Source organism: Heterodontus francisci, chromosome 2 (assembly GCF_036365525.1).
Source record: "Heterodontus francisci isolate sHetFra1 chromosome 2, sHetFra1.hap1, whole genome shotgun sequence".
Classification (NCBI taxonomy): domain Eukaryota; kingdom Metazoa; phylum Chordata; class Chondrichthyes; order Heterodontiformes; family Heterodontidae; genus Heterodontus; species Heterodontus francisci.
In genome coordinates, this window is record NC_090372.1 from 165,103,322 (window position 1) to 165,127,831 (window position 24,510).

A 24,510-nucleotide genomic window follows, 5' to 3' on the forward strand; every position below is an offset into this window, starting at 1 on the left:
TAGATGGTACACACTTCTGCCACTGTGTGTCGGTGGTGGAGGAAGTGAATGTTTGTAGATGGGGTGCCAATCAAGCGTTGTTCTGCTAATAAAAACGATGTTCTTGTTGTGAAGCTGGGACCACAGAGAGGGAGACACAGAGAGGGAAGGGGAGAGTAAGACAGACAGGGCTGAATTTTATAAGCCGACCGACATCGGGAGATCGTGGCAGGCGGACCAGAAAATTCTTCTGGGAGAGGCCTGCCATAGGCCTCAACACCAGGAAGGCCCCGCCGCATTTTACCGGCGGCGGCGAGGACTCGTGGTGAGAGAGCAGTCATTTAATTATTTAAACAAATTTAAATACATTCAAAAGCACTTACCTTGTCCCGACGGCCGTCCCACGCCGATATTCCGGCCGATGACTGGAACTCCCACGCCCTTGGATCTCCATTTGGAGATCCAAGGCATGACACTGGTGGGGAGGTGGGAGGATTGAATTTTTCAGGGCGGGGGGAGGTGCAAAAACCAATGCGGTTGGTTGCGGGGATGCTGGGAAGGGGTTGAGGGTCAAAGAAAATAAAGTTTGGGGAGGAAGGTCGTAAGTGAAAACTTACTTTTTTGGGGGTAATAGGACAAATAATAAATGGTTTATTCATTGCGGGGAGGTGGGAGAGGGGATTGGAAGTGTGAGTATAATTTTATTTTAATCTTTTTCCATACCTGTCCCTTTAAAAATTAAATGACCTGTCAGGGCTTGAAGCCCTTTAAAAATGGTGCCGGCGCCTGCGCGATAGTGCTGGATGCCGTTGGCGTGGAGGAAGCACCCACCCCCTCGACACCATCGAGGGTGGGCGGTCCACTCCCTCCATGTTAATGAGCCGCCGCATGAAATATCATGGTGGCTCTGCGGCGCAAGGCAAACGGCAGCGACCAAATAAAATTCAGCCCACAGAGAGAAAGAGAGAGAGAGAGACAGCCACCGAGAGAAAGGAGGGAGAGAGAGCCATCAAGATCACTCCTGACAATAGACATCTAGCCGGAATACTCTACATCGCTACAAGAAGGGCTAAATTTTATTCGGGTGCCGTGCTCAGTGACGGTGCCTTTGAACTCGGCAGGGGGCCCGCATTTAGCGACCGCTGAGGAGCCCCTGCGGGGGCTCATTTAAACAGTGGGGGTGGAGCAGCCACCCCTGATGATGTGTTGGGGTGGCCTCCGCGTCCCCGGCAACAGCGTCCGGCCCACTACGCAGGCGCCGGTGCCATTTTTAAAGGGCTTTAAGCTCTTACAAATACTTTTAATTCTTAAGTGGGCAGCAGCATAAACATTCTATTAAACAGAAAAAAATATGCAGATGGCCCTGCCCCAACCCCCGCACTGGTCATTTCAATGCCCGAAATGACCAACACATTCCTTTTTCCCTGACCGAACTTTACCCCCTAAACTTATAACATTTGGCCTATAACCCCTTCCCACCATCCCCACATCCAACAAAAATTGATTTCCTCCCTCCTCCACTCCACCCGCCCTGAAATTTTTATTACTCCCCCTCACCACCAGGTCCTCGCCTCGGAACACTGTGTGGAGTTCTGAAGGCATGCGAAGGTCAAAAGGAGGCTGTAAAATCGGTTTGTTCATTTGAATGTAATTGATGTTAATTTAAATTTGCATATGAAGAGCCCGCCAACACGCAGCGCGGGAGCCACACCGACTTCCCCCCACCGCCGGTAATATGCAGCGGGCCCTTCTCGACATCGCAGATCAAGGCAGGCCTCTCCGTGCCATATTTTACTGGCCCCCATGCAGCAACCGGCGTCGTCGAAGGGCCGGTAAAATTCAGTCCGATGTGTGCAGACTAGCACCGACTACTTGTGCAAGTAAAAAATTGCCAGGTATTTCACAAAATCAGTATCCAACTTAGTGACAAGAAAGTAAGTCAATAAATTAGTCTTCTCATTTAAAGCATCTTGATAAAAATGCACTTTTGTTGTTATTTGATTGATAGTGAGATAAACTTTTAATGCCTTTATCTTTCCGAAATTGTCCCCTATGGAAGACAAAAATTGTAATGTGGTCCCCCACTTGAAAAGGTTGGATACTCCTGTTTCAAGCCTTTAACCTTATGTTTTAAAATAACCTAGCAGCTAGGTTATTTTAAAACACAAGTTTAAAGGCTTGTGTTATGTAACACATTTTAAAATGGCAAAAGTCACTTTGCGAATGTCTCGATTTCTGCGCTCTGGCACACATTACTTTCACCTGGGATACAAGCTCAGTCACATGTTGAAAGTTGCTGGACCTTTACTTCTATATAAATGTTGCAATTCCACTGCTATCTGTTTGGATTCACGTTGTTCTAGAACTTGTATTGAGGGGAAAACAGGCCTGAAAATCCAAGAAATCTTCAGAAGTCAACACTATAAGTTCCTCGTGATTACAACAGGACAGTGTAATGTGGCTGAGTGATATTGGCAAAAACAGGATGTTGCTGACCCATATACAATAGTTAATACATACAATGTAATGTATAGCTTTCATAAACCTTAATCTATGATGAACTGGTTAGCATTCCTTAAAAAAAACCTATGCTACTTTTGCAGGTTTAAAAACTGTCAGGAAGACATAGGGCTGGATTTCAATAAGTCCTCGATGTCGTGATCCATGGTGAGGGGGCCTGAAGATGGCTCCGGATGAGGCCCGCCACAGACCTTGACACCGGCAGGGCCCAGCCCAATCCTCCCGGCAGTGGCAAGGCACCGTGGCGGCCAGCCCCCCGCCCCCCCCCCACCACCACTGGGCGATGAGACTACAACTTAAAATGCAAATCACTAAAATTAATAAATTTAAATACACTTAACTTCAATCTTGAGGGCCCGCAGCAATCTTTGGCATGGCAGCCAGCAGTCCCGCGCTTTCAGATCCCCATCCGGGGAAACACGGTGCCACATTGATGGGGAGTGGGGAGGAGGTAAGCTTGTCAGTGTGGGAGGGGGGGAATGGGGTCAAATGCACGGAATGGGTGTAGGGGATGGTGGGAAGAGTTGAACCTTAAACTTGGTGCAGTTTGTGGGGGGGGAAAGGTTAGATGTAAAAGGTAAGTGTTTTGAGGGGGAAGGGCAAATAGTTATTGTAATTGTGATTGGGGGTGTGGGAAAGGGGCATAAGAATTTTAGTTATTTAATTTTGGGGGATCTTTCTTTAAAAATGTAAATATGCCGGCAGGGCTGGCTTCCTTTTAAAAATGGAGCCAGTGTCTGCGCACAGGCAGCTAATGCCATTGCAGGGAAAGGACAGTCCGCCTCCTCCATGTGATTGGGGGGGCAGGGGTGGTGCGCCGTAATTAGGATCGCGGCAGTTCTTTGGTGTGCAGTCTGCACAGGTGGGCCGCCGTTTATTGAGTTCGCCACCGCTCTTAAAATTCAGCCCAAAGTAAAAATGTATTATGTTTCAATGACCATGTTAGAAACAGTCATTAAATGATTTTTTTGCAGTACATGCTGTAACAACCGCTCAACTTTTTCAGAAAAGCTTTTTGTTAATAATTATCAGAGCTGAATCAGAATCAGCAGTGATTGACTAAGATATAGACATAAATGAATTTAAGAGAATCGCTTTATTGAAGGAACTTGTAACTTGAATTTGTAATTGTGTTTATCTAATTTTGTCACTAGCTTTGGTGAGCAAGTGACATTTTGTCCGTGAGGGAATCTGTTGTTTCTGTATTTTAGAATCCAGGACCTGGTTTCACAGCCTGTCAAGATGAAAAAACCTACCATTAGTCTCTCTGTCCCTTCCTGTCCAACTCTGTTTTTCTGTTTATCATTACTCTTCTGAAGTACTATCTGCTTCACCCTATAAAATTCTCCTGATTTGGAGATCACTGCCCTTTTGTTGGCTGCACTGTCTTCAGACACATATTACAAGCAGGTGGAGAAGTTGCACACACAGAGCTCATCACAAGTTAAATTGTCATGTGACAACACCAGTGTAAGAAATGGTTCATCTTCCTATTGCTGATTTTTCTACTGCCTCACCTCAATGGCCACAATAACAATCCTTTCCTTGAGTTTCATGGTTTATTGGAAGAATTTGCACTCCTGACACAGTGTGAATCTATAGAGGCCATCTGATAAGGTCCATCAACCACCCCATGACATGGTGTAGCCAGCTCGATTCTGTCAACAAAAGTAATTTGCATTGTCATTGCATACTATTTCACTCTGCATACTGGAAGGGAGGTACTGTGTACCCTCCCTCTGTAAACAGTGTACCCTGTGCACTTGTTTGTGTTTGTGCAGAAGAAACGGCACTCTAGTCACCCAGTGTTTGGGGAGGGTGCCAGAAACGGTAGGAGCATTAAAGTTGTAGGAATCGTGGGGGCAATCAATGCAGCTGGTAGGATCTTGATGTGGTCATGCTGTGTCACTCTGAGCATTAACCAAAATGGGCAATGCCATGTCATGCCACATTGTTGATCTATGTTACCACCTGATGTACCCGTCAACACCAACCCTACCCTGTTAGGAACCTTTGAATTAATGAAGGATACAACTTCATTTATCACATGGAAATGGGTATGGCTCATCCTAGATTGTGTGATCCACTTCTCCTGAGGATCCATATGTGCCAGAGGCAAGATCAACAGACAGGTGCGGTCCATGTAGAGGCCCCCAAGGGGAGCTCGGCATTACGGTTACCGTGCATCTACAGGCCCCACATAACATGCCATCGGATGTCAGAGCACCAGTTTCAGAGGTGATTACGCATGTAGCGAGGGTGGGGAAACGTCTCACTGCCCTGCTCGACGATGACCTGCAGCTCATGGGCTTCAGTCGACATCCTATGCCTGTGGCCCTCATAGTGGCAGCAATTCTCAAGCTTGACGCTTATGCAGCTTTTCAGGGGCCCACAGGAGACCTTTGTGGGGTCATATAGTCAGCAGTTAACTGCTGCATGAGGGAGGACACCATTGCCCTGCACCGGAGGGCCAGTGAGTATATCCGCTTCAGGACGGACCCTCACAGCCAGGCCCAGCGGGCCATTGGTCTCGGCACCATTGCCGGAGAACCATAGTCCTCAGGGTTCATAGACTGCACCAGGTCGCCATTAGGCCTCCCGTCAGGCTACCACCTGCAGACATGCAATTAAAGGAATCTCTCAATCTAGGTGGAGCTGGTATTTCATCACCGGAGATGCTTCATGCAAATCTATGCCCGCTTCTCAGGCAGCTGCCATGACAACTGGGTCCTGCGCCAGTCCCAGCTGCCACCGCTGTTCACTAAACTGGCTCAGATGGAGGGGTGGCTTCTTGGAGACAAGGGATACCCCTTGCAGACATGGCTCCCGACACTAGTGAGAGACCCCACCATTGTTGCAGAGGAGAGAAAAAAACGCCATCCACTGAGCTGAAAGATTTGCCATTGAGCAGGTGATCTGCATGCTCAAAACGCACTCCCGATGCCAGGATATATAGGGTAGTGTCCTGTACAATGGGCCAAAAAGGGCATAACCTTTCTTTCCTGCTTGCGGTGGTTTGCACAAATATGTACCCAATAGAGGGTACCCCTGGAATTATGAGGAGAGACGTCAACCACATTCATCCTCAGTCTATGAGGACAATGAGGAGCTATAACAGGAAGGCACATGGGAGGGCAGATGCCACCCAGGCTCCGCATGCAGGGCTAGCAGGGATCTAGGGATGAATGGTAGTGCCTTAGCAGACAAAGGCTCTGTGCTCCATATGAGCCGATATGAGCTGTGGAAGCTACACATCGGCCTTGCTCACCTGCTGTGCAATAGTCCACATCTGCAGCATGACGGTGTAAACCATTAGAATCAGCAGCTGACTGAGTCAGTTTCCATGTCACTGCATCCATTGAGAGGCTCATGAGTTATGGTGGCATGGCAATGAGTCGATTGCATACATTAGCGGTCCTGGAGGCCAACGGAGCAAGGGATGTGACATTGGCGCTACATGCTGGCACACATCATGCACACAGGAAAACAGGACACACATGTTGGTGAATAAGATTTAGTGCAACAATTATTTACGTTGCTGTGACACCCATACATTCCCATTTGTGTCTGTGTGTTCTCTGTAAACACTTGTGAGTGCTCCTTCTCGGTGCACCCTCTGCACTAGCAGTCTGACTGGAGGAAGGCTGCTGATCTGATTGCCCTTTGGCTGTGGATGACTTTGGTGCTCATTCCCTGTGCGCACAAGGCCTAGAGGGCCCCGGCTGGCTGGGGGAATGCTCGTTCATCGCCTTCTGGCATCGGACTCTTTGACACCGGATGGACCCATGGCTAATCACCTCCTCTGCCATCTCCAGCCAGACTGCCTTGTTTAGGCGGGAGGGACTCTTCTTACCATCGCTGGTGAAAAGGACCTCCCGCCTTGCCCGCACAGCCTGGAGGAGAACGAGCTGGGAGGCTTCGCTGCACTGTTTGGCCACCCTAGAGCACCCCTCTGCCATCCTCTGCATTTGGTGTGGTCCTTTAAATGCAAAGGTGACTCCACAGTGTAACTGCTCTAACTTCTGGCTGCAAAGTTTGTCTTGGACATAAGAACAAGAAATGCTGGATTCACTCAGCAGGTCTGGCAGCATCTGTGGAAAGAGAAGCAGAGTTAACGTTTCGGGTCAGTGACCCTTCTTCGGACCCTGTTCCGAAGAAGGGTCACTGACCCAAAACGTTAACTCTGCTTCTCTTTCCACAGATGCTGCCAGACCTGCTGAGTAAATCCAGCATTTCTTGTTTTTGTTTCAGATTTCCAGCATCTGCAGTATTTTGCTTTTATTTGTCTTGGACATGTTTGAAAACCAATGCAGGACTAGTGAGGAAATCTGTGCTGTTGTCATGGTTTTTCAACTATTACACATCAACACATGTTCACAAACACTTGGCTTCTGCAGAAGCTGATCATATTTATTGGTGTAATATTTCTAATTGGCAATGCAGCTAGAATATGAACATATTTTCCTGTTTTTTTTAACATAGATCATTTAATTGCAGGTACATGTATTTTCACATAAGAGTTGGCAGAGAAATGAATACAGATTCCAAATGCATATTAGTCTGCGGCTTTTCACAGTCAAATGATTAGAAGCCCGTAGTATGTAAATATTCTTCAATTATGTTTAATTTCTGTTGTATATTTGCGTTTTATGGTACATATAAGTCTCACGTCCTGGAATGTGCAAAATTAAGATTATTCATCCAGGTGTGGCACGCCTACAAGAAGTGGAAGAAGAGGATCGCAACGTCACAGGAACTGAGACACAGCAGGTTAAATATGTGGCAGCAAAGCAGAAAGTGCTGGGGAAGCTCAGCAGGTCAGGCAGCATCTGTGAAGAGAGAAACAGAGTTAACTTTCAGGACTGTGAACTTGGCCATGTTTTTATTGTGGGGATAAAAGGCTGATCATTATGCAGCACTTTACAGTTTCAAATGATTGGACTGGATTTTAAGGAGCCCTCAATGTCGGGATCCGTGACTGGGGTGGGGGGGTGCCTGAAGATGACCCCGGATGAGGCCCGGCCCGATCCTCCCGGTGGCAGCGAGATTCCGTGGCGGCCTCCCCGCCTCTGGGCGATGGGACCTGAATTAACATATGCAAATGAATAAAATTAATAAATTACATGCACTTACCTGGGATCTTAGGGGCCCGCCGCGATCTTCAGCCTTTGGATCCCCATCCCGGGAAACGAGACACAACACTGGTGGGGAGGGGGGAGGAGATAAGTTTCTCAATGCAGTGGTGGTGGTGGTGGGGTGGGGGGGTCGGATCGGGGTCAAATTAATGTCATGGGTGTAGGGGATGGTAGGAAGGATGGTCGTTTAAACTTTATGCAGTTTGGCGGGTGGGGTGAGAAGGTCAGATGGTAAAGCTGTGTTTTTTGGGCGGAGAAAGGGCAAATAATTCATTTAATTATGATTGGGGGGGGCTTGGGAGAGGGTCAAAATAAATGTATTCATTTAATTTTATTCCATCTGTCTTTAAATATTTAAATTTACCAGTAGGGCTGGACAGCCCTTTAAAAAGGGCATCAGCGCCTGTGCACAGGCAGCTGACCCCATTGCTGAGGACAGACATACAGCCCCCTCCATGCTTGAGATTGCGGCGGCTCTTTGGCGTGGGGCCCTTGCAGGTGGGCTGCCAGCGAGCGTATTTAATCCAGTCCGTTATTTTAACGAGAAACATCATTGTGCTCTACATAAACCTGTTCAAGTGGTATAGCTACACCATGGTTAGAAATGATGCTTTGGTTCAAGGAACAGCTTTTATGGTTGAGACCATTATCCTTTCGAATATAGCTGAGACGACAAATTATTCTGAATGTGCTATTAGAAGCTATTTTTTATCCTGCGAATCCATCGTCGAAAAAATTGTCTTCATTCTACACATCTTTAGTTAAAGTTTGTTTTTAAGATGACTTTACTGACAAAATTATCATTAAAAAAGCATTTATTGCAAGATCTGTGATAAAAAGACAAGGACAAAAGCATTTTCTGTTTTATATGTAAATTTATTTTTACATTTTTATTCAGTGGAAACGTGCTGTTTTTCCATTAAATAAATATGGTTCACCATTTTTACATTTTCTGTTTTGTAATGTTGAATACATATTCACAGTAAAACAATAAAATAATAAAATAACACAACTTACCTGCACTTAAATAAAAAAATAATGTCTAACGAACAAGACCTACCAGTGGCATGGCACTTGAATAGCCTTAACAATTGATATCACAAGATGCAAAATAAAAAGCTTTTTTGATGTGTATATACCTCTGATTTTCGAGAAGGTTCATCAAAAAACAATAATTGTTTGGTTACAAAAATATTTACTGGGAAAAAAATGGTGTATAAGCATTGTATTTAGAAAAAATTGAATTCAATCAGAGAAAGCAAAAAGGTTGAATGGCATTGAAACAGAATTATCGAAGATGAAAATAGTGACTTTAGCTTGGAGCTGACTAGATGGGCTGAATTTTACCAGCTCGCCACTGAGATCGGTGGCAAACTTCAAAGATAACGGTGTGCACACACGGGATTTACTCCGCAGAGCTGCTGCAATATTAAATGCAGCAGCTCATTTACATGGTTAGGGCTCCCTTACGTGTAATTTGAATTTTTAAAGGAATAGAGACGTAAACCTTATTTGAAAAAAATTAATAAAAGTTTCAAGCCCCTCTCCCACCACCTCCCAAATAACCAAACAATGCATCCCTTGCCCTCTCCCCCGCAAAATACTTACCTTTCACACCTGACCTTCCGCCCCAAAGGTCACAAACTTTAACCTTTACCCCTTCCCACCACCGCCTAGACCAATTAAAACAGTTTGACCCCGCTTCTCCCCGCCCCCAGCCCCCCCACCCCCCCTTACTCCCGGCTGCGCTGAGGAACTTATCTGCTCCCCCTCTCCGCCAGTGTTCCGCCTTACTTCACTGGTCGGAGATCCGACGGCGCGGGAGTGCTGGCCACCAACCACAATATCGGAGTGGGACGGCCAGCGGGACCAGGTAAATCATTCATTTACATTTATTAACATATTTAAATGGTGGTCCAGTCACCGCATGGCAGGGGGACTGCCATGAAGCCTCGCCGCTGCTGGCAATATGGGACGGGGCCTTCCCAGCATCGAGGCCCATGGCGGGCCCCTCCCAGAGCCATTTTCCAGGCCCCCATGACATCAGGGAGGCCGGTAAAATTCAGCCCAATGTTGTTTTGCTACCAAGCAAATCAGGACTCGCATGTGTCTGATATGGATGAAACCTTACACGTTAACAAACATCAAATTCTGCCCGGCAATTATTAGCAAAGCTCAAAATCTTTGCCAATAAATCTCCACCTGGAATAAAAGAAAATGTGTCGTCGTGATTCTCCAGGAAAAAAATTGATAAAGCCAAAGGCAAATTTAAGATTTGGATAGCATCACGATTTAACTTTGAAAGCAAAAATCATGCTTTTTACCTAGTCCTCGGATGAGAAACTGGATTTTTGCCCGACCTATATACCAGATTGAAATTACATGAAATTCAGTAATAACTGTAGTCATTCTTACAAGTGTCAGAGAGAAATTAAAGCAAATGACTTTTTATAGCATCAAATAAGCACATAATGTTCCTTAGATTCTGGATAACAATTTTTTCCACTTAAAGTATGCTTATGCCTTTATTCCATTCTTTAATTCTTTTTCGTCTTCTGGCTCCCAATAGTTTTATTTTAGGCAATTTTTTTTTTAAAAAGGCTCTTCACATTAAAAAGTTTGCCGACCCCTGTGTTAGGGGATGGAAAAGGAAACAATAATGAATTCAAGATACCCAGCAGGATGTGTATAATCTCCACATGATTGCTTGGTAAAGGAATGCTGAATTACAGAGAGGGGCTCCTCCCAGTACTGTATAGTGATTGATCCGAGAGTAATATTGCCACATTCATGGAGTTGACTATAAACTGAATATGCCCACATGCTTGACGAAAGAGGAGAGTGTGGATGCAATGGACTCATTTGAAGAGGTCTGCAGGATGAGATTTCAACAGTTTTTTAAAAATGAAACTGGGGAAATAAAGGGGACCTAAAACTATGATGGTAAAATGTAGGTGAAGTTATAAACCAAAAAAAAATACAAATTTTGGAAAGTGGGTGCGATTTGATTAAATAAAATCTGGGCTGTAGTTCATTGATTTTTAATGTTACTTTATTTAAAGCTAAAAGCTGTTCATAAACCCAGCCTCCCCACCTTCATACTAATAAAATGTGTGCATGAATTTAGTTGTAAAAAAGGTTAATTATCACTTGCAAACCAAATTCAGGGTGATTGTGGTGAATGGAGAAATTTTGGTCTAGAAAATAAATTGGGATGAAATGTATCAAAATGGCTGCTTTGAAATTCTCTTACAATAAATTATGACCTAAAATGGTAGGATCCATTGGTTCACTGTTCATTTCTTAAGTAGATTTAAGAGACAATGTTTGCTAGCTGTCTTGCTTGATTCAGAGCCAGCATGTTTCTGGTTGTTTTGGCTATACAGTCAGTGAGAACTGCTAGTCTTGACACCAACTTTCTCTTTCAGTGCCTGTGTTTTTTGTTCCTAATTTCGAGGGCACGATTGTGAAACTATTTGCAGTTACTATCTTATTTGCTTTCCTGATTCTTTAAACACATTGGATGAAGAATTTAACAAAGTGAAAAAGAAAATCATAAATCATGGCAACACAGAGGATTCAAACAAGGAAACATCTGTCCCTTACTTAGCTGAATTAATTTATATGTACAAATTCTATCATCCCAGATCTGTACTGTGTTAGCAACAGTATGATGTCAGCAATTGGTGAGAGTACCCTTAGGTAAGGGAAATAAAGATTTGTCAAGGTCTCCACTCTTGCTTGTTATTCAGAGACCCAAACCGGAATGGGTGAATGTGAGGTGAGGACAGAATCAAGAGCAGCTGTAACCTCTTCTAAGGTCAGATACCCAGCCGGTATTTGATGTAGGTATTCAGTGTCAAGTGGACAAGGTACCTGAAGGTACCCGCCCCCTCCCCCCCACCCCCCCCCCCCCCCCCCCCGACCTATGGAAACATATTGGTGAATGCAGGGGCAACATGTTTAGGGGAAAATGGAAGAGAGAAAAAAATAGCAGAAGAGCGTTGTCTTAAAGTATATAATGTCAGAGGAGGTATTTTTAACTCTCAAAAACAGGTTTGAGCTTGGTGTGAAGTTAAAATGTTAAAAATTTCAATCCCGACCCCTCAGTCTGTTCAGTTTTAATGGAAGCAATATGGGGGAATTGGGCAACCAATCCACTCTCAGGAGGCAGATGAGTAAATAATAGCTTGGCTACTGCCAGAGGCCACTAATACCAGACACTGCTGCATCACACGAGGATGACATCATCACATATGGTGCTGATGTCATCACGTACAGCGATCTTTCTTAAATGTGGAGAGCAGAACTGCACACAGTACTCCAGATGTCTCACCAAAACCCTGTACAATTGTAGAAAGACTTCTTTATTCCTGTACTCCAATCTCCTTGCAATAAAGGCAAACCTGCTATTTGTCTTCCGAATTGCTTGCTGTACCTGCATGCTAACTTTCGCGTTCCTTGTACAAGCACGCCCAAGTCTCTTTGAGCATTAACATTTACAAGTTTCATGCCTTTTAGAAAACATTTTCCTCTTCTATTCTTACAACCATTATAATGGAGGGAAAACAGGATCAGGAAGAAGAGGAAATGACAGAGGTCTGTGGAATAAGGATGCATCAATGAAGAACAAAACCATCAGGAGGCTTCCTTTCACCAGAGTAGCTGGGAATGCCCATAGTCAATCCCATCACAAGGATCACATGACAGAAGGACAGGAAACAAAAGATTGCCCTTCCTGACACTAAAGGCCTGCTACCTGACCTGAGCCCGACGGGACCCAATGACATGTGTCGGGTTCGGGTCGGGTCGGGTCGCACTTCCGGGTCCGACATTCGGGCTCGGGTTGGGCCGGGTCGGACACACTCCATCACCACCTCCAGTAAGTGGTTCCAATGTTAATGTACTTTTTGGACTTGAAAGGTGGTTTTGTTACAGTTATTTTAAGCTTGTGCAGATCAGCAACAAAGTGAAAAACAGAAGGTAAGTTAACTGACGGTCGGGTCAGGTTGGGAGTGGGAAAAAATGGAAGGACTTGGGCCGGGTCGGGCTCGGGTTGGGTTTCATTTGCAGACCCGAGCCAGCCTTTACCTGACACTGCTGAATGGCAGCTTCAACAATTATTTTTAGTTGCATAGCTGAGAAAAATATTTTCTAATTGCTTCAGCCAAAGCTGATGTTCCAGGCAAAGTTTTGGGACATTTAAAGCCTGTGATGTCAACCACGTGAGCAGGCAACTTATCTTACTTTTCTACCATCTTAGTTTAAGTTGCAGACCATACTGCTCTCTCAATGTCTCAGAAGAGGTCTGCTTAAGGAGGCAACAATTCAATAATGAGGCACAGAGGGAGTTAAGTTTCCCCTTGCAAAATGACCTCCAAAATCCTCTCTACATAATAAATCAAAGTGTTGTGCACAGCTATATTTACAGCAGATTCTTCTTGTTACCACCCTGCCTGTCTCGATGCTTTTCTGTGCTTTTTTTAAACCTGTCCTGGTGCAGTGCCCTGGTGCTACCTGAGGGGCAGGGATGTCAATGGTGTTTGGTTGTGTTGTATATTATGAGCTTCTTGGTACTGAGATGACCTTTGTCTCAGAGCTCCTGATTCCTAGAAGGACTCTTTGACATGCTGCCTCAGTACTGCAAGGGCAGCCTGATCCTAAATCCTTACTAAAATATCTCCTTTCTACTATTATAATTGTATCTTTTGTCAATATTGCTAGTTCCTTCTTTTCCCCATTTATTTGTCCTTTCTAAAGATCCTATAGATTGTAATATTTAGCTCCTAATCATGCCTGCATTGTAGCCAGGTCTCTATAATGTCTACCATATCATACCCATTATGGTTAATTTATGCTTCTAAATCATTTATCTCATTTCTTCTGTTAAATGCATTCATGTACAAAAGTCGTATTTCACTGACTGTCCCCAGTCTGTTCATATGTGCTGCTGGTTTTCCTCTCACACTTTTCAAATTATAGGGTGGAATCTTACCAGCTTTGAAACTTTTTTGCCATTGGGACCAAAAGCAGGTCCTGTCAGCTGACCGCATGACATCATCATCTTACGGGAGGTGACCAATTAAGAGGCCACCTCTGTGTTCGTCGTCCAATTAAGGACAGCGGGCCGGTCCCTGAGGCAGAAAACCCAATCAGACGGCCCTAAGCTCTGGATGGCTGACAAACCCATGGGAGGAGTGGAGGCTGCTGAGGCAGGTAGAGGACTGAGAGGGCACCTCAAAATGCCGCTTTCTGAAGCCTTCTAAGTATTTCACGTTAAAGAGTGACCCACAGCTGTCAAGCCATCAGTGAGGATGGGGCATCCCTCAGCAGGATTGCTTGTGGCTATGGATCCCAGCAGCTCTGTGGTGGAGGGATTGAGAGGAGGCATGGTTGGCCCATCCACCCCCCCACACCAGCCTGCTGCTGGGAGCCCCCTTTCAGGTACCTGCTGGGCTCTGGCCTCAGTGGGGGCCCCATTTGACGTTGGGAAGATCCCAGCGGCATCAGGAAGTTGTCCTCAATTAGTCCCTTAATTGGCCTAATTGGCTACCTGCTGTTGCCAGGCGGGCAACCTCCAGCAAGGTCACTCAGAGGTGGGAACACCTCAGGGAGCTGACCTGACGTGTTATTTTCAAATTATGCTTCTGGTCCTGCCTCCAACCCTGCCTCCACAGGACTGACAAGATTCTGCCACAGTTTGCATTTTCCCCTCCCATCCAACTAGTTTAAACCTTTCTTCACTGACTATGTACCCTTTCCTCATGAATAGAGGTGACTCTTCGGTTTAGGTGGAGGCCACCCGATCTGTACACCCTTCCCTGGCCCCAAAAGTGATCCCACTTACGCAAAAATCTGAAAACCTATCTTGTGCATCACTCTTCCGGCCATGGATTGACAATAATAATCCTTCTCCCTCTGCTGGGTCCAGTGCATGGCACTTGGATTAATCTCCGGGCTCTGCTTCTCAATATGGAATTTAGCTCCTTGAAATCTCTGCAGGGCTTAGAGCTAAATCCTGTCGATGTCATTGATGCCCACATGAACTAAGACTCCTGGCTGCTCGCCATCTCATTTCAGAGCCCTAACTTCCACCTGCCCTCATATCTGAGGTACCGCAGGTTATAAGGACACTGCCCGCATGCCTCTGTCTATTTAAATTCGCAGCAGGATCAACACTCTGACTTGAAGCTAGGTGGAAGTTTTGCCTTAGTTCTGATGATGCCATGGTGCCAGCAGTGTTTCAGGCCCTGTGCCTGTATGGAAGTGAGGACAGAGCCCTCTGATCAGAAAACTAAAAAGGAAATTCCAGTAATTAAAAGGGAAGGAAAGTCCAGGGAGTGACATTTTCATCAAAGTACTTTCTTGTTATCTAAAACAATGATGCTTGTGTTTTGTTTTACAGTCTCTGTGTTGATAACAGCTTTTTCCCGAACTCACCATCAGCTCCCAGACGAACCTGAAGTTTTAGTCTTCTTTATACTTAGTCTAGCTCAGACTCCTCCTTCTTAATGATTTTGCCAGAACAGTCTGAAGGCTAGAAGACTCAGAAACAATTTTGTTTTTAATTTTTAACAAGACAAATCCAGCAACTAGCTTAGTTATGATTGAATGGTCACTTCAAGTGAAAAATGTGACCTCATTATAAAAAGCTCTCAGGATGGTTTAAAGTATTAAAAATTTGCAGAGAGAATACCATGAGTAAAAAATAGCCCAACTAAACTTTCCTGCTCAATTAAGTGGGAAGAAGACAAACAATGTAATGAAAAGCAATCAACTTCACCTTTAAGACTTCAGGCTACTGCGATGGCATAACAGATTTGTGAGCAAAGTTATAGCTCACGGAATAAAAGGGACAGTAGCAACATTGGTACAAAATTGGCTGAGTGACAAGAAACAGAGAGTAGTGGTTAATGAAAATTTTTCGGACAAGAGAAAGGTTTGTAGTGGAGTTCCCCAGGGGTCAGTGTTGGGACCTTTGCTTTTCCTGATATATGTATTAATGACCTAGACCTTGGTGTACAGGGCACAATTTCAAAATTTGCAGATGATACAAAACTCAGAAACATTGTGAACTGTGAGGAGGATAGTGTACAACTTCAAAAGGACATAGACAATTTGGTGGAATGGGCGGACAAGTGGTAGATGAAATCTAATGCAGAGAAGTGCACAGTGATTCATTTTGGTCGGAAGAACGTGGAGAGATAATATAACATAAAGGGTACAATTTTTAAGGGGGTGCAGGAGGAGAGGGATCTGGCTGTACAGATCCTCCCACTGTAGTGATGATGTTATAATAGTCATATGGTAATGGGTTTGGAAGGAGAGAGTCACAGCACGAAGGATGCTAGCTAGAGAGGCTTGTGGAGAGTTAAATAGAGATAGGTAAATAATAAAAGTTATTAGTTGACCTTATCCAGACTCCAAGACTTTATCAACAATGCCCTAACTACCCTACTACCACAACAACATCAGACAACGGAATGCACAAAATGTCAGACTCAGGTGAACAGGCAGAACAGGTTGAGAGAGAAGTTAATAAAGCGTACAGCATTAATAGGGGCATAGAGTACAAAACCAAATTAAATTATGTTAAACTTGTATAGAACACTGGTTCCGCCTCAACTGGAGTATTGTGCCCTGTTTTGGGTGCCATGCTTTAGGAAAGATGTGAAGGCATTGGAGAAAGTGTGGAAAATGTTCATGAGAATAGTTCCAGGGATGAGGAACTTCAGTTATGTGGATAGATTGGAGAAGTTGGGACTGTTTTCTTTGGAGAAGAGAAGTTTGAGAGGAGATTGATAGTGGTGTTCAAAATCATGGACAGGGTAGATAGGGAAAATTGTTCCTATTGGTGGAGGGATCGAGAACAAGAGGGCACAGATTTGAGGTAATTGGCAAAAGAAGCAATTGTGACATGAGGAAAATTTTTTTCAAGAAATGGTTAGGATCTGGAATGTACTATCTGAGGATGTGGTGGAGACATGTTCAATTGAGGCGTTCAAGATGGAATTGTATTGTTATCTGAAAAGGAAGAATGTGCAGGCTATGGAGAGAAGGATGGGGATTGGCACTAGGTAAATGCTCTTTTGGAGAGCTGACATACACACAATGGGCTGAATGGCCTCCTTCTGTGCTGGAACAATTCTGTGATTCTGTGACAGTGATCTTCTTCTAATAATAGTTGCAGTCCTAAATTCAGGGTATATTGTTTTATCAGTTTTTTAATGTCAAGATTTTTGTGTCATTTTGTTTATCAGTTAAGCTAACTTAACTATAAGCTCTCTGAAATAAACAATTTCTGATCTAGCAGCGACACTATCGGGTGGATGCTGTGATTCATGAAGTCTTACTTGCTCTTTAATAGTGTTGCATGTTAAGTCTATTTCTGTGTATAGCTTAGAAAGTGAGAATCCAAAGAATTCATTGACAACCACTTTAATTTTAAGAGTTAAATGGAGCACAGATTTAATCTGTCAGTTGTAATCAGCTACCAACTGTGGAGTGCCAAGAAGGCTCCTTGAATAATTCTATAAAAGGTTATACATAAATTTTAGAACTGTCTGCACAATATATTAGATCAAAGAGAGGGATTTGAGTTGAACAGTCTCTTAAAGTTACTCTGTTTAGGTCTATCTCTGTAATCGCCTGCAGTCCTACAATCATACCCACCACCAGAACTGTCTGTTCATCTGAGTTTGACTTTATGTGCATTCCGTTGTTGTTGTTGTAGTAGTGTAGTTAAGGCATTGTTGATAAAGTCTCGGAGTCTGGATAAGGTCCACTAATAACTTATTATTTACACATCTCTATTTACACATTTAAAAAAGGGGAGGCAATGGTGTATTTGTATTGTCACTGGACTAGTAACCAAAAAAGGGGAGGCGGTGGCGTAGTGGTATTATCACTGGACTAGTAACCCAGAGACCCAGGGTATTGCTCTGGGGACATGGGTTCAAATCCGACCACAGCAGAAGGTGGAATTTGAATTCAATTAATAAATCTGGAATTAAAAAGCTAGTCTAATGATGGCCATGAAACCATTGTCGATTGTTGTAAAAACCCATCTGATTCACTAATGTCCTTTAGGGAAGGAAATCTGCTGTTTGGTTTGGCCTACATGTGACTCCAGACCCACAGCACTGTGGTTGACTCTTACATGCCCTCTGAAATGGCCTACCAAGCCACTCAGTTGTATCTAACTGCTAGCACTGTGAGTGTACCTACCCCACATGGACTGCAGTAGTTCAAGAAGGCAGCTCACCACCACCTTCTCAAGGGATGGGCAATAAATGGCCAGCGATGCCCACATCCCATGAATGAATAAAATCAACTCTCCACAAGCCTCTCTAGCAAGCATCCTTCATGCTGCGACTCTCTCCTTCCGAACCCATTACCATGTGACCATCATCACTACAGTGGAGGGGTTGCTCTCACTATCTCCAGCATTAACCCTCACAGGTCTTTATACCACACTTTCCACATTCCTTTTGCCCTAACATTGACAGCCATACCTTCAATCTTCTGGGCCCCATGCTCTGGAAATCCCTCCCTGAACCTCGCCACCCCTTCAGCTCCCTCTACCTTTACGACCTTAAACTCCATCTCTTTGACCCAAGTTTTTGGTCACCACTCCTAATATCGCTTTCTTTGGTTCATCATCCATTTTTGTCTGATTACAGCTCTGTGAAGTGTCTTGGGACTTTTTTCTCTGTTCTTGTTGCAGACACATTTACATACAGCTGCTACAAATAGGTTTATTCTGTAGTTTAATTTCCCAGTTTGGGTTCCAGGACTCCAAAACCATTCAGCAGGTTATGAAGGCGTGGCATATAAGTTAATGATGGTTGGATTTTGCAGTCAGTGGTGAAGCGATGGTACTCGCCACTGACCTCAAAGAAAGCTGCCCACAAAGATCAAACCAGTCTCTATGGCATGGATTTCATCTTTCCTGACGTTACTTTTATTCCAGTGTCAGCTCAAGGGGATCTCCAGAATCCAGCAACAGTGATGTCATCAAGCAGGGTAAGCAGCCAATCACATTGAAGAATTCTCACTAATAGCAAACCAGGAAGTAAAAACCACTGATTAACCTTCACTTTTTACTCATTTTACAAAGAGCCAAAAAAAGATTGGGACCCACACATTTGATTAATGTAGAAGCTGAAATACCATAATCGATGGATTTTTTTAATCATAGAGAAATGTAACATTCCACAAATATAAAAATAGTTTATCTGGGCCAGAGACGTTTCTCAGCAGTAATTATGAACTTAGTAGATGGTTACACATTCAAGAATGCATAACCTTTTCAAGGGTTTCCAATGCGAGACTAATAGCATAAAATTAGAGGTTCATGTCAATTCAATGTTTTCTCATGATTTTCATCTGTGGGGACTTCAAAAGTGCACCCTGTGGAGGAGTGTGGAATCACTGACAGCAACTTCTGGTTTTCCACATTTCACTGCACTTGTGTGGACGCCAAAAGTTGCTGTCAATTTCACAGTTGTACTGGCGGCAAATGCACAATCCAGGCCAATTTCTTGACATTAGGCAACTGAATTGGATACCTTGCTGTCCTGCTCAGTTGTTAATTTCAAGACTTAGGATGAATCGGTCCCTGTGTTGCTTTGATTCAAGCAAATCTGGTGACAGAATCGCTGGGGGGAATTTTAACATGGCTGGACATGTGGGGTTGGCATGTAGCAGTTTAAATTGGGAAAAATTATGAGCGCATTGGAAAGCCACTTCCAATCCACTGACATCCGGGTTTTATGGAGGCAGGACAAGTTGTAGGTAGTCATCTCACTTTCAGGAGGCAGTTTGGTCTTTTAAATATGTGAATGAACTGGCAGCCTTTGATTTTAACTGCTTTGCAGGTTTTATTGTGGGTGGCTGCGTTTCCCAAGCCTTGGGAAACCCTGGCAGCTGAAGCAAGGTGAGGATAGCTTTGGGGAGATGGTCAGTGTTTGTGGGCCAGAAGAAGCAAGAATACTTCCTGCTTCAGCCCCTCGAGCTCCCCGACCATCAGACCACCCATCCCCCATATAAAGGCCCCCAGGGTTGGGGATCAGACACCCTCAGGTCAGGGATCAGACACACCCTCAGGATCAGAACGCCCGCCCCCCCCCGGGGTTAGGTATTGGACACGCAGTCAGGAATCAAACATACATCCCCCCCACCCCACCCCCACTCAACCGGGATCATGGATTGAACCTAACCATTCCTGCAGCCTGCTCAAGAGTACTCTCCATCCTGTCAATCAGGTTGACTTTGGGGCAGGGAACCTGTTGGAACCTGGAATCGCAGCTAAAACTTCACAACATGTGGGGAAAGCCAGACTTCTGGATTTCCCATCCCAATCTCTGTCCCTCCCCAATCTCCTGCCATCCCCTGCTATGCAACCCACAGCTGTTGATAACTGTTGTGTGTTCCTTGATGATCTATTTCGGCCTCCAACTGAGGTCCGCAACATCACAGATGCCAGTCTTTAGCCTATCCGATTCATTCCACCTGATATCAAGAAACGGCTGAAGGCACTGGATACTGAAAAGTCAATGGGTCCTGACAACATTCTGGAAATAGTACTGAAGACTTATGCTGCAGAACTGACTGTGCCCCTAGCCAAGCTGTTCCAGTACAGCTATGTGGAAAATTGCCCAGATATGTCCTGTGCAGTAAAAGCAGGACAAATCCAACCCGGCCAATTACCATCCTATCAGTCTACTCTCGATCATCAGTAAAGTGATGGGAGGTGTCATCAACAGTGGCATCAAGCAGCACTTACTCAGCAATAACCTACTCACAGATGCTCAGTTTGGGTTCCGCCAGGGCCACTCTGCTCCTGACCTCATTACAGCCTTGGTCCAAACATAGACAAAAGACCTGAACTCCAGGGGTGAGATGAGCGTGACTGCCCTTGACATCAAGGCAGCATTTGACTGAGTGTGGCATCAAGGAGCCCGAGCAAAACTGGAGTCAATGGGAATCGGGGGAAAACTCTCCACTAGTTGGAGTGATACCTAGCACAAAGGAAGATGGTTGTGGTTGTTGGAGGTCAATCATCTCACTCCCTGGATATCACTGCAGGAGTTCCTCATGGGAGTGTCCTAGGCCCAACCATCTTCATCTGCTTCATCAGTCACCTTCCCTCCATCATAAGATCAGAAGTAGGGATGTTTGCTGATGATTGCACAGAGTTCAGCACCATTTGCAACTCCTCAGATACTGAAGCAGCCCATGTCCAGATGCAGCAAGACCTGGACAATATCAGGTTTGGGCTGATAAGTGGCAAGTAACATTCATGCCAAAATGCTAAGCAATGACCATCTCCAACAAAAGAGAATCTAACTATCTCCCCTTGACATTCAATGGCATTACCATCGCTGAATCCTGCACAATCAACATCCTGAGGGTTACCATTGACCAGAAACTGAACTGGACCAGTCACATAAATGCTGTGGCTACAAGAGCAGGTCAGAGGCTGGGAATTCTGCAGCGGGTAACTCATCTACTTTCTCCCCAATACTTGTCCACCATCGACAAAGCACAAGTCAGGAGTGTGATGGAATACTCTCCAATTGCCTGGATGGGTGCAGCTCCAACAACACTCAAGAAGCTTGACACCATCCAGGACAAATCAACCCGCTCGATTAGCACCCCATCCACCACCTTCAACATTCACTCCCTTTACCATCGACGCACAGTGACAGCAATGTGTGCCATCTAATAGATACACTGCAGCAACTCACCAAGTCTCCTTCGAAAGCACCTTACAAACCCGCAACCTCTCCCACCAACATCTGACATGTGGGAGTCTTTCAAACGTCATCAACATCTGACATGTGGGAGTCTTTCAAACGACATCAACATCTGACATGTGGGAGTCTTTCAAACGTCATCAACATCTGACATGTGGCAGTCTTTCAAACGTCATTTGATTAGAATCCAGGACCAGCACGTTCATGTGAGGAAGAAAGACAAGTTTGGCAAGTTTCGGAGACCTTGGATAACATGGGATATTGTGAGCCTAGTCAAAAAGGAAGCATTCGAAAGGGCTGGAAGGCGAGGAACAGACGAATCCCTTGAGGAATATAAAGACAGTAGGAAGGAACTTAGGCAAGGAGTCAGGAGGGCTAAAAGGGGTCTTGAAAAGTCATTGACAAACAGGATTAAAGAAAATCCCAAGGCTTTTTATACGGATATAAAGAGCAAGAGGGTAACCAGGGAAAGGGTTGGCCCACTCAAGGACAGAGAAGGGAATCTATGTGTGGAGCCAGAGGAAATGAGCGAGGTACTAAATGAGTACTTTGCATCAGTATTCACCAAAGAGAAGGACTTGGTGGATGATGAGCCGAGGGAAGGGAGTGTAGATAGTCTCAGTCATCTCATTATCAAAAAGGAGGAGGTGTTGGGTGTCTTGCAAAGCATTAAAGTAGATAAGACCCCAGGGCCTGATGGGATCTACCCCAGAATACTGAGGGAGGCAAAGGAAGAAATTGCTGGGGCCTTGACAGAAATCTTTGCATCCTCATTGGCTACAGGTGAGGTCCCAGAGGACTGTAGAATAGCCAATGTTGTTCCTTTGTTTAAGAAGGGTAGCAAGAATAATCCAGGAAATTATAGGCCGGTGAGCCTTACGTCAGTGGTAGGGAAATTATTAGAGAGGATTCTTCGGGACAGGATTTACTCCCATTTGGAAACAAACAAACTTATTAGCGAGAGGCAGCATGGTTTTGTGAAGGGGAGGGCGTGTCTCACTAATTTGATTGAGGTTTTTGAGGAAGTGACAAAGATGATTGATGAAGGAAGGGCAGTGGATGTTATCTATATGGACTTCAGTAAAGCCTTTGACTAGGTCCCTCATGGCAGACTGGTACAAAAGGAGAAGTCACACAGGATCAAAGGTGAGCTGGCAAGATGGGTACAGAACTGGCTCAGTCATAGAAGACAGAGGGTAGCAGTGGAAGGGTGCTTTTCTGAATGGAGGGATGTGACTAGTGGTGTTCCGCAGGGATCAGTGCTGGGACGTTTGCTGTTTGTAGTATATATAAATGATGTGGAGGAAAATGTAGCTGGTCTGATTAGTAAGTTTGTGGATGACACAAAGGTTGGTGGAGTTGCGGACAGTGATGAGGATTGTCAGAGGATACAGCAGGATATAGATCGGTTGGAGACTTGGGTGGAGAAATGGCAGATGGAGTTTAATCCGGACAAATGTGAGGTAATGCATTTTGGAAGGTCTAATGCAGGTGGGAAGTATACAGTAAATGGCAGAACCTTTAGGAGTATTGACAGGCAGGGAGATCTGGGCGTACAGGTCCACAGGTCACTGAAAGTGGCAACGCAGGTGGATAAGGTAGTCAAGAAGGCATACGGCATGCTTGCCTTCATCGGTCAGGGCATAGAGTATAAAAGTTGGCAAGTCATGCTGCAGCTGTACAGAACTTTAGTTAGGCCACACTTAGAATATTGCGTGCAATTCTGGTCGCCACACTACCAGAAGGACGTGGAGGCTTTGGAGAGGGTACAGAAGAGGTTTACCAGGATGTTGCCTGGTCTGGAGGGCATTAGCTATGAGGAGAGTTTGGATAAACTCGGATTGTTTTCACTGGAACGACGGAGGTGGAGGGGCGACATGATAGAGGTTTACAAAGTTATGAGTGGCATGGACAGAGTGGATAGTCAGCAGCTTTTTCCCAGGGTGGAAGAATCAGTTACTAGGGGGCATAGGTTTAAGGTGCGAGTGGCAAAGTTTAGAGGGGATGTGCGAGGCAAGTTCTTTACACAGAGGGTGAGTGCCTGGAACTTGCTGCCGGGGGAAGTGGTGGAAGCAGGTACGATAGCGACGTTTAAGAGGCATCTTGACAAATACATGAATAGGATGGGGATAGAGGGATACGGACCCCAAAAGTGCAGAAGGTTTTAGTTTAGGCAGGCATCAAGATCAGCGCAGGCTTGGAGGGCCGAATGGCCTGCTCCTGTGCTGTACTGTTCTTTGTTCTTTGTTCACCTAGAAGGACAAGGGCAGCAGATGCATGGGAACACCACTACTTGCAAGTTCCTCTCCAAGCCCCACACCATCCTGACTTGGAACTGTATTGCCGTTCCTTCACTGTCATGGGGTCAAAATCCTGGAACTCCCTTGCTAACAGCACTGTGGGTGTACCTACACCAAATGGACTGCTGCGGTTCAACAAGGCAGCTCACCACCACCTTCTCAAGGGCAATTAGGGATGGGCAATAAATGCTGGCCTTGCCAGGGGCGCTCACATCCCATGAACGAATAAAAGAAAACACGCTGATGTTCACTGTACATGGCTGCTAAACACTCAGAATTATGTGGTGTGTTACATCATAGCTCTTACATGACTAACAATCTTGTAGCCACACCTCTTAAAGCTGTACAAACACAGCATCTCCCTTTTCTGAAAAGGAAAAGATGAGAAGCATATTTATAAATTTGAACATCTCTTATAGGTAAGTAGAAGTTAACCATATACCTGTACCAAAAAATATGATATAATACAAAGGAATATGCAAGAACATCAATTGCGAAAACAAAAGTTAGGTTTGATAAATCTGCCAGATTTCGAAACAGGGTAGCAGTTCTCGGACACAAAAACAAGAAATGCTGGAATCACTCAGCAGGTCTGGCAGCATCTGTGGAAAGAGAAGCAAAGTTAACATTTCGGGTCAGTGACCCTTCTTCGGAACTGACAAATATTAGAACAGTCACAGATTATAAGCAAGTGAGGTGGGGGTGGGGCAAGAGATAACAAAGGAGAAGGTGCAGATTGGACCAGGCCACATAGCTGACCAAAAGGTCACGGAGCAAAGGCAAACAATATGTTAATGGTGTGTTGAAAGACAAAGC